The following is a 12,949-nucleotide window of genomic DNA, read 5'->3' on the forward strand; positions in this document are numbered from 1 at the left end:
TCCTCCCCTGTCTCTCTCCCACGTTTCCTGTCTCTCTACACTGTCCTATACCATTAAAGCTGAAAAGCCCTAAAAAAAATATCTTTAACAAAAAAAGAAGCACATATTAGAACTCCAGTGGGGTGAAGTAGGACATCCTTTTTTCTAGCCGGTTGCCATGGTGAATTGTAGTATTGTAGCTCCACTGATGATGGCTTTTTATAGTCCTCATGCATGAGCTTAGCCCCATGTGTCTCTACACCGTATGCATGCCGCTTCGCTTATATACTGTAGAGTCGATCTCTCCTCCTTCTCATAGGAGAAAGGGGGTCAACGGTGTCAGTTCTTACAGTATGTATTTCCTGACGGTGAATCTCAAATGTGAAAGTTATCCACAAGCTCCTAGGATGTCTGTAACAAAAACAGGGTGTAAAGATGAGAGGCCAGAGTGAAATATTATATAGTGAAATAATTATTTGACAGACTGTGACTAACATTTTCAATGCCACTGCTTCTTTGGCTATTCTGACGTTTCTAGCAGACTCTGACAAAATAGCATCACATATGAGGCTAGCATGAGCTTAACACAGAGTGAATCAGAATCAGAGTTGATTGAAGTAAATCATATCAGCTGTTCTGGAACCACCTCCGGGTACCTGTACATCAACTCGGAGTCCAGGGTTAGGCTCAGAGTTAAACCTGCTTTCTGGAATGTATAGGGGGTTATATAGGGTTTCCTCCCAAAGAACCCAAAACGATAAACATGCAGAAGAACAGATGCTCTTCAGTCCGGTCCCTGACCAGGACCTGGACTGAGCACTTGGACTTGGTCCCCGGACGCCATGAACGATAGCTGCCCACTGCTCCTGGCTGCCCCTGGATGGCTGGGATGGGAGAAATGCAGGGGACAATTTCCACCAGCGACCACTGATCAGAGAGTAAACTGCACAGCTCAGCAGAAAGTGTGTGTGTGTGTGTTTGTGTAGTTATAATTCTTAACCTCGAGTCTGCTTTATTGGCCACGTGATCACACAACACACACACTTTCTGCTGAGCTGTGCAGTTTAGGCTTCTCTCTGATAAGCTCACACAGCAGAACAACACAGCAGGAAATTACTGAGAAACTCTGGCCTCTCACGCCTCCAGATGAGTGAGAGAAAGGTTGGGTTTCTGTTTTTATCCTTGGATGAGGTCACCTGTAAGCGCAGCATCTGGCTGCGTATCATCACAGACATGTGAACTGTATTTATGTTGTAATACATAATAATTCAGAGTTAGGCTTATTTCACTGACATCTTGAACAAGCAGACGCGCTACGCTCTCAAAACAGTGGAGATGATTTTAGACTTTAGAAAGAAACCAGCCCCTCCCCCCATCACTCTGAATGGCCCCCCAGTCACCACTGTCCACTATCTCCTGGGACCTCAAGTGGGAGCTGAACATCAGCTCCCTCACCAAAAAAGCACAGCAGAGCAGCTGAAGAAATTCAACATGCAATGATGGTACTCTTCTACACCTCCATCACCTCCTCCATCACCGTCTGGTTCTCATCCTCTACAGACAAGGACGAGGGCAGACTGCAACGCATCATCCGCTCCGCTGAGAGGGGGATCAGCTGTGGACTGCCATCCCTACAGGACCTGGACGCCTCCTGGGCCCCAAAACAGGCCAGAAAGACCGTGGCCGACTCCTGCCATCCCGGGTCCACATGCCACAAAAACAGCTTCTTTTCCCACGGCCATCAGACTCATTAACAAGGCTCGTGCCCCCCCCCTCCCCTATTGACTCTTTACCCTGTGCACCACTTGCACACAATGTTCTACATATTGTAGTAGTTTTCCTTAAACTTTTAGATGATCTCCCTGTCCTGGCCCAATTTCAAATGACATAAAACCAACATAAATACAAAATCCACATATTAACACACCTGATGCATGCTTTTAAAACAGTATTTCCCCCATTTTTTTTTTTTTGTCACTGACCCATATATATATATATATAAAACAATGCGCATTGTGCCTTTCTGCTTTATTGGTTTTATTGTATTTTGTATTTGCACATTTTTTTGTATTGTATTTGCTCTGTCATGTCTTTGCACTGTCCTGTCCTGCACCCTGTCCTGTGTTGTCTTCATCAGCGTATTCCATTACCCTAGTCAAGTTCCTAGTGTCTGTAAACCATGTACAGTGCATGGCGAATAAACAGATTTTGAATCTTGATTTTATTATAGCCAGAATATCAGGCTTGCGATGGCTGCCACCTAGTGGTGAGAAAAGGGAAGTGACAGAGATTGACAAACACTGACAGGTTCACTAGTGTGTCATATAATAAACATTTATTCTCTTCTATACAGACCAAATGAATCATTAAGAAATCAAATGGATCATTTATACAGAACAATATAAAAATACATTTGTTGCACCATGGTCTCTCCACACCCATACCAGTAAGAGAGGTGTTTCACTGTGAGGCTCCCAGAGAACGGCAGCATGTTGACCAGCGTCTCCAACGCAGCAGAAACAGCTCAGGGTGGTGGAAGGAAAGCACACTAGAAACTGTGGAATACGTCTTTAAATGGCCTTACAAACACAGTCCCACGGAAGATACACACACTGTTGGCATACCTCAACTTCTTCAGTATTCTCAAAACACAATGTTGCAGTCCGGTTCCTGGTCTAGATAGTGAATGTGAAATATCATCTCAGAAATACATTGTATGACTTTGATTGGCTTTTGTGAGTAGAACTGTGAGGAAACCAAACAACAAAAGTATTTGGAATGAACCGCTCTGTTTCATATTTGGTTTGATATTTCACAATTCAGTAAAATGGCTGCCTGGAAATGTTGCTTCGTTACAACGGAGACCTCTCATTTTAGTCCGCCCCCTTCTTTCCAACATATTATAAATCTGTGACTGGCCTGATGTCACTAGCATTTAAATAAAGTACAACATGAAACAGATGGAGACGGCACACACCCCGTATGATGTCATTGTTTTGACACTTTCCAGACAGAGAGGTTTGTGAAGCTGATGCGCCTATGAAACACAACACCTTCTCTTTGCATCTCTGTATCCATAGACACCAATGTATAAGTGGGCAATGTTCACACACACACACTGGCGTTCACACCCACAGGCATACACACACGCAGGCACACACGCACGCACACACACACATCCTTCATGTGCTGTATGTGTTCATTCTAAAGTGTGTCTTTCTTAGTGTCATTTCAAACCATAGGGCAGCAAGGGTCTGTAAGTATTCGTGTCACAGGCAGCGAACAGAGGATCTTGTTGATATTGGCAGCCACAAGATCTAGGTAGTTAAGTGATTGGCAGTCACATTGGCCTATGAGGGGGGCCATCTCTTTGATTGACAGTCACATTAACCAGTCGGCTGGCCCTCTCTCAGGAGGGGAGGGTGGAGGGCCGGGGCTCCCTCTCTCTGGAACAGGAACCTCCTCCAGGAAGGCGATAGGAGCCAGCCCTCTTCTGCCATTCACCTAAAACACACACGCACACACACACACGCGCACACACGCACACACGCACACACAGAAAAGATCTCCTGCCGTTAACCTCGAACAAACACGGACACACACTGACCGAGCGCTGCGCTGTCCCTGCTGGTCTCTGGGGGGGTGTCCTGTCCCTGCTGGTCTCTGGGGGGGTGTCCTGTCTCTGCTGGTCTCTGGGGGGGTGTCCTGTCCCTGCTGGTCTCTGGGGGGCTGTCCTGTCCCTGCTGGTCTCTGGGGGGGTGTCCTGTCCCTGCTGGTCTCTGGGGGGCTGTCCTGTCTCTGCTGGTCTCTGGGGGCTATCCTGTCCCTGCTGGTCTCTGGGGGGCTGTCCTGTCTCTGCTGGTCTCTGGGGGGGTGTCCTGTCCCTGCTGGTCTCTGGGGGGCTGTCCTGTCCCTGCTGGTCTCTGGGGGGGTGTCCTGTCCCTGCTGGTCTCTGGGGGGCTGTCCTGTCTCTGCTGGTCTCTGGGGGCTGTCCTGTCCCTGCTGGTCTCTGGGGGGCTGTCCTGCTGGTCTCTGCTGGTCTCACCGTGGCCTCACAGAAGCCGTCGTGGCGCGGGCGTCCCAGCAGCGTGACGCAGTCCCCCTCCCTCAGGGACAGCTCTCTGCTGGGGTGCAGGTTAGGACTGTCCCTCACTGGGCTATAGCTGTAGATGGCCACGCACTGAAGGACACACATACACACACACACACACACACACACACACACACACACACACACACACACAAACACACAGGACACACACACAAACACAGGACACAGGACACACAGGACACACATACACACAGGACACACACACACAAACAAACGGGACGGACACACACACACACACACACACATACAGTATACACACACACACACACATTTTACAGACACAAAGGACACCACACACACATACATAAAGGACACCAAACACACACACACACACACACACACACACACACACACAGAGGGGAAGAAACACAGTAAGTAAACATTTTTAAACACCCAGACACACTGCCGTCTTTGGTTGGCCTGTCCTGTGGCTTCTAAAAACACACTCCATTACTGGCTTAGCCTCTGAGGCCGGCTGGGAGATTTTTGAACCGATAATCGCTTCTGAAAATGAGACAGAGCAGCTGTTCATGTCCTGTGAATACACTGGTCATGGCATGTAGAGGGTGTGGTCCTAGTGGGCGGCATGTCTCGGACAAGCTCACCGATTGGCTGGAGCCACTGCGCTTGTGAGTGGGCGGAGTCCTGCTATGACCAGGGGAAGCCGAGTCCGATGGGAGTTGGGCGGAGTCTGCCCCGGAGGGGGCGCGGTCGGTCCAGAGTGGGGCAGGGTCTATCTTGAGAGGGGCGCGGTCCCCCTTGTAGAGGGTGCTGACCCTGGCAGCGTAGAGGCCGTGGGATCCCAGCGTCTGGACGGCGATATTGACCGGGCCACACAGGTCCAGGTTCTCCAGAATACACTGAGACCAGGAAAACACACAGGAGCCATCTGTCAGTCACACAGGAGCCACCTGTCAGTCACACAGGAGCCATCTGTCAATCACACAGGAGCCATCTGTCAATCACACAGGAGCCACCTGTCAATCACACAGGAGCCACCTGTCAATCACACAGGAGCCACCTGTCCATCACACAGGAGCCACCTGTCAATCACACAGGAGCCATCTGTCAATCACACAGGAGCAATCTGCAGATGTAGTGGTGTGGAAGATAGAGAAAGGTCAAAGGTTAAAGTTAAAGATTAAAGTCCCACTGATTGCCACACACCTGAGTGTGTGAAATTTGTTCTCCTTATTTGACCCATCCCCTGGGGGAGCGGTGAGCAGCAGCGCCGCGCTCGGGAATCATTTTGTGATCTAACCCCCCAATTCCAACCGTTGATGCTGAGTGCCAAGCAGGGAGGCAATGGCTCCCATTTTCTTCTTCGTCTTTGGTATGACTCGGCCGGGGATCGAACTCACAACCTCCCAGTCTCAGGACGGACATACTCACCTGACGGTGTCTGTTATGATACACATGTAGATGGGCATGGAGTATGTTTATTATGTAGATGTGTGTATCACTGCTCACCTTGGTGCACGCTGAACTCATCACTGACTTGTGGAACTCCCCGTCTACATACACCTTGGGGGAGAGGACACACATGAGAAGGGTGTCAACACACACACACACGATATACACACACGATATACACACACACACACACACACAGACACACACACACACACATGGAATGGACATACAGTATGACATGCTGACAGAAACCTTCTCTCTCTCCCAGTCAGAGAGATATGACATGGCTATAGACATGACTGGTCTCTCTAGTATAGACATGACTGGTGTCTAGTATAGATATGACTGGTCTCTCTAGTATCGACATGACTGGTGTCTCTAGTATCGACATGACTGGTCTCTCTAGTATAGACATGACTGGTCTCTCTAGTATAGACATGACTGGTGTCTCTAGTATAGACATGACTGGTGTCTCTAGACATGACTGGTGTCTCTAGTATAGACATGACTGGTGTCTCTAGTATAGACATGACTAGTCTCCCTAGTATAGACATGACTGGTCTCTAGTATCGACATGGCTGGTGTCTCTAGTATAGACATGACTGGTGTCTCTAGTATAGACATGACTAGTCTCCCTAGTATAGACATGACTGGTCTCTAGTATCGACATGGCTGGTGTCTCTAGTATAGACATGGCTGGTGTCTCTTCTGGTCATTCTGTGTGTGCTGGTCCGAGAGCCCGCCTTACCCACCCTGTATCCATACACAAAGGTACCGTTGCTGCAGCCCAGCTCGTCGAGTGGCGGCCTCTCCCAGCCAATCATGAGGCTGCTCTGCCCCACCGCCCTGATGACATCAACAGAGCCCACCTCTGCCGGAGCCTCTGATTGGGCAAGACAGGTCAAGCAATAATAGTGACGGTTAAGAATAATGTTTTCAGGAAATTCATGAATAGCGGTAACATTGCTCACACACTCACACACACACACACACACACACACACCTTGTTTGGCCCTGTTAGTGCTGGTCCTCCTAGGGGGGCCTGTGGCGGGGGGCTGCCCGATGTCCCCCTCCCTCTCGGAGTAGCCGGGGCCGGCCGGCGGGGGGGCAATTTTAGGGGCGTCCCTCGCAGGGGCAGACTGGGAGAGGGCGGAACTGACGGGGGTCACGGCCTTGGGTACTACCCCCCGAGGGGGGTAGCCGGTTCCGGGGGCAGTTCTGTTTGCCCGGGCACTGACCGCCTGGGCCATACGGCTGAGGGGAACGCCGGCCGGGGCAGCGGAACCCACGGGGGCGGAGCCGACGGGGGCAGTTGAGCTGGCGGGGGCAGTGGGCACACGTTTAGCACTGCTGGGGGCGGGGGCGGTTAGGGCACCAGGGACACCTGTGGGGGCGGAGTCTCCAGCAGTGGTGGTATTTCTCCTGGGGCTGGGTTTAACCCCGCTGGGGACAGCAGGGGTAGCAGTGAGGGAGGGGGTATTAGTGGCAGTTCTGGATGGGGTAGTTGGAGAAGGTGCCTTAGTGCTGTGGGTGTGTATGGGTCCGCTAGGGGCAGTAGTAGGGGGAAGGTTAGAAGTAGGGGTCATTGAGGTATGTATTGGTCGTCTTGGTACAGGAGACCTGTGGGGGACATTGACAGTGAGGCTTTGGCCCACGGTCGGAGGGGCCAGGGTCATCCCTCCCCAGGCTGGCTCAAAGAGGCCTCTGGTGGGCTGCTGCTCTCGGCACCGGCCCCCAGCCTGGGTCTCCGCCTCCCCCGCCTCCACCCTCCTCCCCGGGGCCTGGTAGCTGTGAGAGAGAGTCTTCTGGAGCTGCTGCTGGAGGTTGACGATCTTCTCCGGACAACTCAGGCCTCTGCTCAGCCCCTCCCATCCACCTGAAGAGGGACGGGGCTTCCAATTCTCCTGTGAGAGGCTAGCAGGGACAGGGCCGGCCTCCCCTTTCACCTCCACTTGGTACAGGCCAAGCCTATCCGGGGCAGCTGGGACTTGGACTGAACCAACCGCTGGCGTGTGCGTGAGAGGGGTATCGGGAGTCGGGCGGCGGTTTGTCGAGGTCACACCCAGTCTGCTGGCCTCACTGCTGCTGCTCTGAGACACGGCTGTGGTCAGGGCCTGAAGAGAGAGAGAGAGGGAGAGAGAGAGAGAGAGAGAGAGAGAGAGAGAGAGAGAGAGAGAGAGAGAGAGAGAGAGAGAGAGAGAGAGAGAGAGAGAGAGAGAGAGAGAGAGAGAGAGAGAGAGAGAGAGAGAGAGAGAGAGAGAGAGAGAGAGAGACACACACACACACACACACACACACACACACACACACACACACACACACACACACACACACACACACACACACACACACACACACACACACACACACACACACACACACACACACACACACACACACACACACACACACACACACACACACACACACCCCTTAGACCTGGACATGGAAACCCCTCTTCCGAAGGCATCACCTCCTGACAGTTGATTATCATTATAACACAACTGACTTCTGTGAGGACCAAACGTTGTGCCACTATCTGTCGGTCCTGAGACAGTTTAGCATGAAGGCTATCTGCGCTACCAGGACTGGTTGAGCGCCGTGTCTTAGACGCGCTCTGGGGTCAGTGCTCAGTCACTGAACCCTCCTCACACTACCTGGGTGGTGCTGAACACGGGGGAGGCGTCGGACGTCTCGGGGAGGGGGACCCTGGAGGCGTCCGGGGCGGCGTCCCACTGGCCGGAGGAGGCGTGGCCAGCCGTGAACGCCATGGCGTACTCCTGCAGCGCCGTGTCGTTGAGGAGGTCCTCCGCTTCCCGGGAGAGAGAGAGGTCCAGACGGCCGGACCCGCGCATGGCCCGGATCATCTGGGCCAGGACACCGTTCCTCCGGTGGCACTTCACCACCAGGCATGACAGCTTGGCCTGCCCATTGGACAGAACAGGAGTCAGTCAAGCTGAGGCGGGACAGCGTGGCCTGCCCATTGGACAGAACAGGCGTCAGTCAAGCTGAGACGGGACAGTGTGGCCTGCCCATTGGACAGAACAGGAGTCAGTCAAGCTGAGGCGGGACAGCGTGGCCTGCCCATTGGACAGAACAGGCGTCAGTCAAGCTGAAACGGGACAGCGTGGCCTGCCCATTGGACAGAACAGGCGTCAGTCAAGCTGAGACGGGACAGTGTGGCCTGCCCATTGGACAGAACAGGCGTCAGTCAAGCTGAGGCAGGACAGCGTGGCCTGCGATTGGAGAGTAGAGGACTTTGATCCGCCCATCTCCTCACCTTGAGAGGAGCCATGTCCAGATCAGTCTGGCTCTTCTTCCTCAGGAGAACATCGTACTGGAAACAACATGACACACACACACAGACACACACACACACACACACACACACACACAGCAAATTCAATACAATAATACACTCACTTTTGGATTGTAAATGTACAAACGATATTCCAGAAGTACTATATCTATTTATAAACCGTATAGGGACAGTCTGATTGGTTACCTTAGCTCTGATGTCATCATAGCGTGCCCTGAGTGAGGTGAATGCGTCTCTGTCTTCCTCCCTGCTCCGTTGCTCACTCCTCAAGGCTGTGTACTCTGAGTTCAGCTCCTCTAACGCCACCGTCTGTGAGATCACACACACACACGCAGACAGGGTAGGTATGTTGCCTGCAGACACACACACACACAAGGACAGAACTACCAACTGCCAGCGATAATACTAAACACACAGTACGCACCTTTGCTCTGAGTTGAGCCTGAAGCACGTTGAGTTGCTCCTCCGTCTGGGTCTTCAGTGAGAGAGCTTCACTCTTCTCTCTCTCCAGCCTCACCAGCCTGCTCCGCACATCTCCCACCTCAACAGGCGTGAGGTGTGTTAAGGTGTGTTATCATAGTGACTAGGCCACAGGACCAAACATGCACTGGTTAGCTTAGCCTAGCCTAGCCACAGACAGGCTGTGTGTTATCATAGAGACTAGGCCACAGGACCAAACATGCACTGGTTAGCTTAGCCTAGCCTAGCCACAGGCAGGCTGTGTGTTATCATAGTGACTAGGCTACAGGACCAAACATGCACTGGTTAGCTTAGCCTAGCCTAGCCTAGCCACAGGCAGGCTGTGTGTTATCATAGTGACTAGGCCACAGGACCAAACATGCCCTGGTTAGCTTAGCCTAGCCACAGACAGGCTGTGTGTTATCATAGTGACTAGGCCACAGGACCAAACATGCACTGGTTAGCTTAGCCTAGCCACAGACAGGCTGTGTGTTATCATAGTAACTAGCCCACAGTACCAAACATGCACTGGTTAGCTTAGCCTAGCCTGGACTAGTTTAGCTTAACTACCAAACTTCCCAGTCTGATCGGGCTACTTTGTTAGCATAGCACACATACAGTCCAGCACAGTGGCATTAGCATGTTCTTAGCAGATGGATATGGGGACAGAAGGGAGTACAGTAGGTGTGAAAAATTGGGTAATTGAGGTTAACATGTACCATGTAATAGTGTCCAGTTTAAGGTTAGGCTAATAAGATTTGGGATAGGAAGACAGAGTGAGAGGGACACTCCTGCCATCCATACCTCTTTTCTCAGCATGTCTTTTTCTTTCCTTCTCTCCTCCTCCTCCTCCTCCGCTCCCTCTCTCATCCTCTTCACCTCCTCGGTGGCCTGCGCCGCTCTCCTCTCCGCCTCCCACCGCTTGTCCTCTGACAAACCCAGCTCACAGTGCCATCTCTGGGCCTACACACACACGGATGCACACACACACACACACGCACGCACACACGCACACACACACACGCAGACACACACGCAGACACACGCAGACACACACGTAAACACACACAAACAGACACGCATGCACACACGCGCGCACACACACACGCACGGACGCACACACTCGCACGCACACACACACACACACACACACACACACACACACACACACACACAATTCATAGAGGGCTCTTTGCATCTCATCTGACAGGCCTAGCTAACAGGAAGTTGAGAGAGCCTACTCACCTCTGATTGGCTCTTTTCCAGTTCCTCTTGCGAGACCCTGAGATCTGTGCCCATCGCCTCGATCTCCCTCATCAGCTCACCCTGCTCCTCCTCCTCCCTCCCCCCGTCCTCCTCCCGACAGGGAGCCTGGCGCAGGCCCCGCCCCGCAGAGAGACGCGGACTCTGAAGAGCAGCAGCGACCTCCGCCTGCAGCTGGTCTCTCTCTTCTCTCAGCCCAGAGAGTGAGTCTGTGAGTTGATCTTTCCTCTCTTTTTCATGGCGGACTGACGATGCCAGCTTGTCTCTCTCCTCCTCCAGATGGCGCAAGGATTGGGCCACGGCGTCTCTCTCTTCTGTCAAAGTGCACATCGACCGGCTGAGCTGGTCTCTCTCTTCTTTCAGGCTGCAGAGAGACCGTTCCGCCTGGTCTCTCTCCTGCTGCAAACTGTGGAGAGACTGTTTTATATCTCTCTCTTTTTGACCGGACATCAGTCGGTCTCTCTCCTCCTTGAGGGAGCACACTGACTGGCTCAACTGATCTCTCTCCACTTCAAGACCGCCCATGGACTGGGTCAGCTTGCGTCTCTCCTCCTTCGCCCCGCAGAGAGACCTGGTGAGGGCGTCCCGCTCCTCTCTCAGGGCCTGGAGAGACCGGGACACCTGGTCTCTCTCCTCCTTCAGGGTCCAGAGGGACAGTGTCAGCTGGTGTTTCTCCTCGGTCTGACCGTGGAGAGACAGGCCCAGCTCTCTCTGCTCCTCCTTCAGGACGCAGAGAGACCGTCGCTGCTCCTCCCACTCTGCCCGTGCGTCCTGGGAGGAGGCGTCCGCTGTGCCGACCGCGTGGTCGTCCGGCACTGAGGCCAGGCCTTCACCCCGATGACCGCAGACCGACTCCGCGTTCCCACAGACCGTTCCCTGCAGACCGTTCCCACAGACCGTTCCCTGCAGACCGTTTCTTACTGACCCTCCCATGAGTTCCCACTGCTGGATGTAGACCGAGATGGCCGCGCGGTCCACCTGAGCGCTCATTGACTCGACCGCGTTGTCACTCGGAGGTCGACAGTTCACTGACCCAATCTCGTGGTGACCCTGTGATAGGCCGCGCCCTGACCCTGCCGTGTGGTCGCCCTGTGGCCCTGTCTGACCGCACCCTGACTCTAGCTTGCGGTCGCCCTGCGGTCCTGTCTGACCGCACCCTGACTCTAGCTTGCGGTCGCCCTGCGGTCCTGTCTGACCGCACCCTGACTCTAGCTTGCGGTCGCCCTGCGGTCCTGTCTGACCGCACCCTGACTCTAGCTTGCGGTCGCCCTGCGGTCCTGGACCGTCGGCCAGTTTCTGCTGCAGCTCCATGATGGTGTTGAGGTCGTCCTCTGTCTTCCTGGTCAGCTCGGCGACGAGGTGGGCTTGCTCCTGGTTCTCCCGCCCCAGCCTGGCCCTGGCGCTCTCCAGCCCTGAAACCTGCAGCCTCAGCTGGGCTAACTCCCGCTCGGCCTCCCCCTCCTGGAGCTCAAGGTGGGCCAGCAGCTCCTGGATCCTACCGGCCAGGGCCCGGTTCTCCTGGTTCAGAGCCAGGGCCAGGTCGTCCTGGTCCAGGGCTAGGAAGGGGTCCTCCTGGGGGGTTGTGGAGAAGTCTGGGGGGTCCATGTCTATGCTGTCCTCCAGGGTTGTGATATGTGGCCCAGGGACGCAATTTCCACTCACACTCACTCTTCCTGTCGAGGACACCTGGTCTTCATCTGAGGCCTGCTCCCGGAGTCTGAGTTTCAGTCGGGCGTTCTCCAGGGACAGCCTCTGCAGCTGGTCTTGTGTGTGTAACAGGGTGGTCTCCAGCTGGTCACGGTGGCCCCTCAGGGTGTCCAGGCCGCCCCCCAGGCTCCTGAAGGCTTCTCTCCAGGCCGCCCCCCAGGCTCCTGAAGGCTTCTCTCAGCGCCTCCGTCTCCTCACTGCACTCCCCCTCCTCCAGACTCCAGTCCCCAAGGCTGAGGCTAAAGTCCCCCACCTCCTCCGTCACCAGCGAGAAGAGGCTGTGACCAGGGCTGGGGCTGGGGCTACGGTGGCCTGAGAGGTTCAGAAGGTCAGGTTTGGGCAGAGGCAAAGTGGATTTGTCAGGTTTGGCTTCCGAGCACTGGTCGTCTTCTGCTTGGTCTGCCTGCGAGCTATCTCCTGCCACCCGGTGGCAAGGAGGAGGAGGTGTGCTGAGCTGCAGACGGTTCTGCTGGTCCATGGAGGGCGGAGCCTATAACAACATTAGCCTATAAATAAACTGGAGCAACTGGTCACTTTGAATAATGAGTTGATAAAATATAAAGATACAGAAATTCAGAAGAAAGATATTTTACACTTTCTCTCTCTTTTGCACACAGTCTTGCTGTATAGTTGAACTTTGCACTATTGTGAAATATAATCCATTCTATAAACCTAATTCATTAAATCTACCGACAATA

The sequence above is a fragment of the Borostomias antarcticus genome, assembly GCF_949987555.1.
Source record: "Borostomias antarcticus genome assembly, chromosome: 14".
NCBI lineage: Eukaryota > Metazoa > Chordata > Actinopteri > Stomiiformes > Stomiidae > Borostomias > Borostomias antarcticus.